Source organism: Aplysia californica, unplaced genomic scaffold (genome assembly GCF_000002075.1).
Source record: "Aplysia californica isolate F4 #8 unplaced genomic scaffold, AplCal3.0 scaffold00462, whole genome shotgun sequence".
In the NCBI taxonomy this organism is placed as follows: Eukaryota; Metazoa; Mollusca; class Gastropoda; order Aplysiida; family Aplysiidae; genus Aplysia; species Aplysia californica.
Genome location: NW_004797732.1, coordinates 228,755 through 234,771, shown reverse-complemented (window position 1 = coordinate 234,771; position 6,017 = coordinate 228,755). Strand labels below are relative to the sequence as shown.

Below are 6,017 nucleotides of genomic sequence, written 5' to 3'. Positions count from 1 at the left end.
ATTGCTTCTGTTTACAAGACAAATGTGTGCTCCACCAGAACTGACAAGTTTTGGGATAGTTTTTTTTTCTGCCTTTAGCGAGAAACAATCAAATGCTTGACTTTCTAGACAGTGTCTCGTGTGACAGATGACACAGTAGTTTCCCCCCAAAAGAAAATTTGAGCATGTATACAGATGTTTTTCTTGCCTGAGATTAATTATAGATTATATGTTTAATCAACTAACAAATGCCAAGTTTACTGAAAACTCAACAATTTTATTGGGTTTGGGTGTGCATGTTCGTCAGTCACATGAGACACCGTATAGATTTTGTCAATATTGCTATCTGTTCCTATTTTGTCATTCATACTTGATCTGGTTTGTACACGCTTAAGCAAAAGAGCAGTTTCCCCATTCCAATCCAACATCGTAACAGACTTGATGATTCTTCACAACTGTGTCTCACGTGACACAACTATAATGACAACAAAAGTAACCACACAAAGAACAACAGCCAGTATAATAACTAAACAAGTCTGATAGTCATACAAGCACTTTTTATTAAAGATAAAAAGAATTTATAAACAAACACACAATATGACACACAAGCATTTAATATTGTCACGAAAATAGAAAACTAGTCGGGGATACGATTTTTTGTATGTGCCGGAAAACAGGTGCATACAAGATAGCGCAGGGGTCAGATCCATGAAAACTAAAGTGTACCGCCTGCATTTTTAAAGCTTTTGTCACTGTCAGTGGGGGGTGGTGTCGATGGCTTAGGCTGCCGAACACGTAGCGCTGCAAAACAAAAAACAGTGAAATGTTATTTGCAGGAGCCATAGAATGTCCATTTCAAACAATAAAATCAAACATACCTGCTACTTTGAAACTAATTGTTTAAGTGTGAAAATGGTATTGTAACAATGTTCCCATAATAATAATATTATATTGCAAGACAAAGATTTCATACCGAGGAGTCTAATGGGACAAACACATACTGCCATGATGACCATTGTGGTCATCAAATCTTGGTGTCACGTGAGACACTAGAATTGGGAGAGAGAACACTTTTGTTTTGGTTTACATGGCATTGTTCGAAATGAGCCACAATAACACGCTTATTTTTATTGAAAAATAAAAGACTGGGGTTTATTGGGCCGTGCTTTAATTTATCAGGCTCAAAAGTGTCTCGTGCTTCTTGATTTCTTGACTGAGTCTTCAAGCCATTGTCCAAACGTCCAAATTTTGTACAATTCTGTGGTTACACCTAACGATTTATCGTATGATCGATAGATCGTCCTGTTTTTGTACAATAATTACGCGTACGGTAACCGGGCCCTCACACCTAAAATTTAATTAAGGGGGAGTAAGGCATTCAAGCTCACACGTTTCGAGGTAAATTGATAAAACCAGAGTAGCATCCCCTAGGCCGTTATTTATAATTTATCGACTGACCTGGACTGACCGGTCTGGTCGTACTGCGTTTGGTTCGCAAAATGAATTGCTGATTATTTAAGTAATAGTAGCTAATTCTACGGCGCTTTGGCAGGAAAGGGTTTTGAATTTGAGGGAGAAATATTGTTGTATGGGCAACGTAAAGTTTAAAACTCTTTTGACTCCCTATCTCAGCTGAGCTTTCGTTGCACGTTTCGTAACTAACGTCTCCCCCCCCCCCCCCCCCCCCAGGACGAGTGTGTCACGTGACTCACCAGTGTTCTTTCTCGTTACTCGGTCTGCCTTGGGCGCATTTCTCGTGCAATCAAAATTTGGAAAAGGCCGCTCAGCTCTCAGCAAACTATCAAATCTTACGCAACACTCTAGGCCTAAGTCGTATCGACATCACACTTCAGTCAGCAAATCAAGAGGTAAGTGGGATTGATTTATGCGCCGCTACGTTTGTTTCTGTCGATTACTTGTTCTTGTTGATGTTGCCACGGGAAAGCCGCAATCAAACAAAATAACTCTCAAACACGACCCGGTGTTTCGCTTCACAACCCCCGGTGACTCTCGTCTTCTGCTGTTATCTATCTCGTCGACTCTCTTGCTGTCCTCGTTGACCCCACCTCATCATGGTCCTTATGATGACCTGTTGTGTCCCATTCTGCACTGGTGCAGTGCGTCATTGACTTTTAAATTTTGTTTCATGATGCGAACGAACTCGTTGCTGATAGAGATCCAAGGACATGATAGAACGCTTGCAAGCACGCACGAGGAGCTGAAAGTCAAAAATAGGGGGACGTGCGCTTTCACGTGTATCATCTAACTCACTCCACTAGGCCTACAGCCTCTGGTAGAAAACGCAGCAGTGTTAAGTTTGAGCATTATACAAGATAGATTTAACAGTTTTCGGACTGGGTTCAGTAGTTTTGGGATTGGGTTCAAGTAGTTTTGGGATTGGGTTCAGTTTGAGATTTGGGATTTGGAAGGGTTGAGTATGGAATTTTGACAGGGTTTACTGTTTACATCACTCATCACTACTGAGAGACGGTTATTTTTGGGAAGAGTTCACTGTAGTGCAAATGGGGAACGTTTTGCTCTGCTTTTTTTACCTTTAGTAATAGGACGAAAAAGACAAAGTACAAAGGCAGAGACAATGATTCAAATGTGTGTGAGAGAAAGTGTCGTCATACATTATAATGTTAATCTGGTGTATTGGGTTTCTCATGCAAGTTATGATTTTGTAATTAATTCTCCATTGAAATGTGTTGAAATAATCTTAGAGATTGATCTAGCAACATTTGACACATAAGACGCACTACCTTTAAAATTGGGACTTTAGAGGTGTATTCCATCATATGGGCACAGAGATACTTCAGATTGGCGTTTATGAAATATCCGGTCTTTAAGAGAAAGCTGGACTGGAAAGACAGAGCAAGACGATTATTTTCCCCTTGTCTCTTTCTTGAGTTGACGTTGATTCGGCCTCCCAGTTTGCCATTTTTCTACAACTGTTTATTTAGATTATACTAGAATCTAGTCTAGTTGTTGAGGAAAAAATCGAATTTTTGGCCTCTCTAATCTGCTTGCTTTTTTATGCCCGCTTCACAGGCTTATAGATATTTGTTTGTCTTTTTATCGTAACTAATATATCGATTATTTTATTTATACGCGTATAAAAGGAAGCAATTCTGTTACATTATGCTGAAAGAAGATTCCACAGCACAAGCAAGACGAGCTAATTCCATTGCTGCTATGAGGATTCTGTGTTTTAAACTGGAAATCGAACTGTTGGTTATTAAAGTTCTTTCATGCCTTGTTTTGCGACTACTGGATGGGGGGGGGGACCCACTGCTGCCAACCTTATTTGATTTTATATAAATATTACTTGTTCCTGCTAGTACGGGGTTCCTCTATTATTTTTTTTCCTGTCTCTCCTTATGTCTCTGATGTTTGTTGCTCTTCTGTGCGTATGGTAACGTAAAGATATAATGAATAAAACAAAAATTCCTTATTTATACATTTTCAACACTTAATAAAAGCAGGTAACATGATATATAAGAGAATTGTAAGGGAATATTGTATTTTTTCTAACTCGTGTCCATTTGTAATTTTTTTCTGTGAAGGACAGAGAAGCCCAGCATATGGCCGCTTTTAAGCACAAGGGGGCTATCCCAAAATATACTGTTTTGAGAAAATCAAAGGTAAAGTTTTTGCCCCTTGTTCAGTTTCTTTTAAAGACAAGGAGAGTTTCCTCTATAACCAAACAAATATACACCCCAATGACACCAAACTTCTCCTATAGGTAGGGCAATGCCCATTTTTGATGTTGGTCAAGATTTCTGGAAACCCGGAATTCTGAGTTAGCCCGCTTATCCTTAGAAAAACGTTAACACAAAATTCTCTCTAAGACTCCCATTAGGTTGTTGGCAAAGGGATTTTAACCGTGTTGGATGGAAGTAGATGTTACAAGCTTTTCATACCTCTATCACCAGCTCATGAGTGTTGCAAACTAGAAAGTTGTGTTGCACCTGTTGCAGATGTTAATCTCGAGCCAGGAGCATCTCCAGCTGCTGCGTGATGTGTGTGTGTGTGTGGGGGTTCTGGAGATGTTTATGTGTGTGCAAGTGCTAATGACTGTTTGTCTTTAACACACATAGGAAAGAGGGGGTGGTTGGTGGGTGCTCTGGTGTGGTTTGCTCCTTCTTTCCTATCAAACATCTATCGTCCTTATCTCCCCTCCTATTTTGTGTTTGTTTCTCTCTTGTAACACCTCTAATTGTGGGTGGTTGGCGGGTGCTTTGGTGTGGTTTGCTCCTTCTTTCCTTTCAAACGTCTGTCGTCCTTATCTCCCCTCCTTTTTTGTGTATGTTACTCTCTTGTAACGCATAATCTATTCTTCAGCACTTATATGACCTAATTGTGTTGCAAGCACCGTAAAACTCTTACTGAAATTAAAACACCTCAAATCTTCGGCACTTATACAACCTTATTGTGTTGCAAGTGCCGAAAACTCTTACTAAAACTTTAAAAAAACTTCAGAAGGAAAGAGAGATAGACTGGAAAGATAAGATTGTGTGCTTGTGTGTATATTTGGGAAGAACTTCCATAACGAGCAACCACCCCAACAAACACAGTAAAGAAAGAGACTTAACCCTAACCCTGATCCAACTCCTGACCCTACCCCGAACCCGAACCCGAACCCGAACCCGAACCCGAACCCTAACGCTACCGCTACCCCTATCCCTACCCCTACCCCAATCCCTAACCCGAACCCGAACCCTCTATTCTACTCTGTTTCATAGTGGTGGCTTGTTATGGAAATCCTCCCGTACATTTGTGTGCGCTTATTTTTATTGAAGTTTTGGGCTGTATTAATAATAATGCATTCAGTCTGTCATCACATAGTATACACAGGACTTGAAGAAATTACACATTCTGTATAAAATGTATTGTGTTGCTGGTGCTTTCTATTTTTGTTTTTCTGCCTGGGGTATGATCTATGCAGACTGTAATATACAAAGAAAATGTACTCATTTAGAACATAGGCTTTGCCTCTTAGAGTACGAGAGCTTATCTCTGCCTTTTTAAGTAAAAAAAACCTAAAATCTTATGCAATTGCGAGCGCTGTAAAACTTCACCAAACTCAAACTCAAAAGGTCTCTATTTGTCATTTAATCAAATTAATCATATCTGAAAGTTACTGTTGTGACTTATTTTACTTTCACTTTTAGTTAACACTTTTGAAAAGTTACTTTTACTTGAATAACAAAGACTTCCTATTTCTCCTACTGGACGTGGGTTTCTTTTTGGTACCAAATAACATCTCTCCCCAGCGTTGGCTATGGTGCCGCATTATCGTTACATTTTTAGATGGTAGTTGACTTTATCTACCCTTATAGAAACTTAGATTTTACATTATTTTATACATGTACTACTGTTTATCATCATTCATATATACACAATATAATAATAAATAATAATGATAAATGACATTTATTTGTATAGCGCTCAACCCCGAATAAAGTACACAGGACTGAGCGCTTTACAATACAGTACAACATACAACAATAACATGAAACGTTGTGTTCTGACTAAAGAAAATTATTCCAAATATTCATCTTATTAATATAAAAACAGAAACGACAATGTTGCACCCTTTATTCCTTTCACTTTCAAACAGCAAATTTTCAAATAAAGTGAAATTGGCTCCCACTGAATACGGTTAATCTAAAAACAGTGATAAAGCGAAAGAAAAGAAAATCCCATTTTCTTTTCTTCTACTTGAGCGACCTCTTTAAACCAAAATTCTGGCTCTCGCTCAGATTTCGGTATAAACAGACTCCGCCACTGTATCTATATGCAGACTTTTCCACGTTTGTGCAGTGTTGTGCCTAGGTTAAGTGATGCTTAAGGATGCAACTGGCTGGTACGTTTTTGGCAGGGGCATGCTCTAGTGGCCACCAATTCAATATCTCTATTGACTACAGGTTTTAAAAATGCACATTTTTGTTGAATAAGAGTGCTCCTACAGTATGTATCCTCTGACCTTGTACATGTATCTATTACATAAATGGAGCATGGGTGGTTGGGGGGGG

At 39.0% G+C, this 6,017-nt stretch overlaps 1 protein-coding gene across 2 annotated transcripts in view; it reads left to right on the top strand.

Moving 5' to 3' along the window:
* The first annotated feature begins 1,673 nt into the window (after positions 1-1,673).
* The window catches only part of LOC118478282, a 37,020-nt gene continuing 32,676 nt past the window's right edge, over positions 1,674-6,017 (top strand). For both annotated transcript variants that reach the window (XR_004858935.1, XM_035971564.1), the window contains exon 1: positions 1,674-1,847. The gene's annotated coding sequence lies outside the window, so the exon portion shown is untranslated. The remainder of the gene's footprint in view (positions 1,848-6,017) is intronic.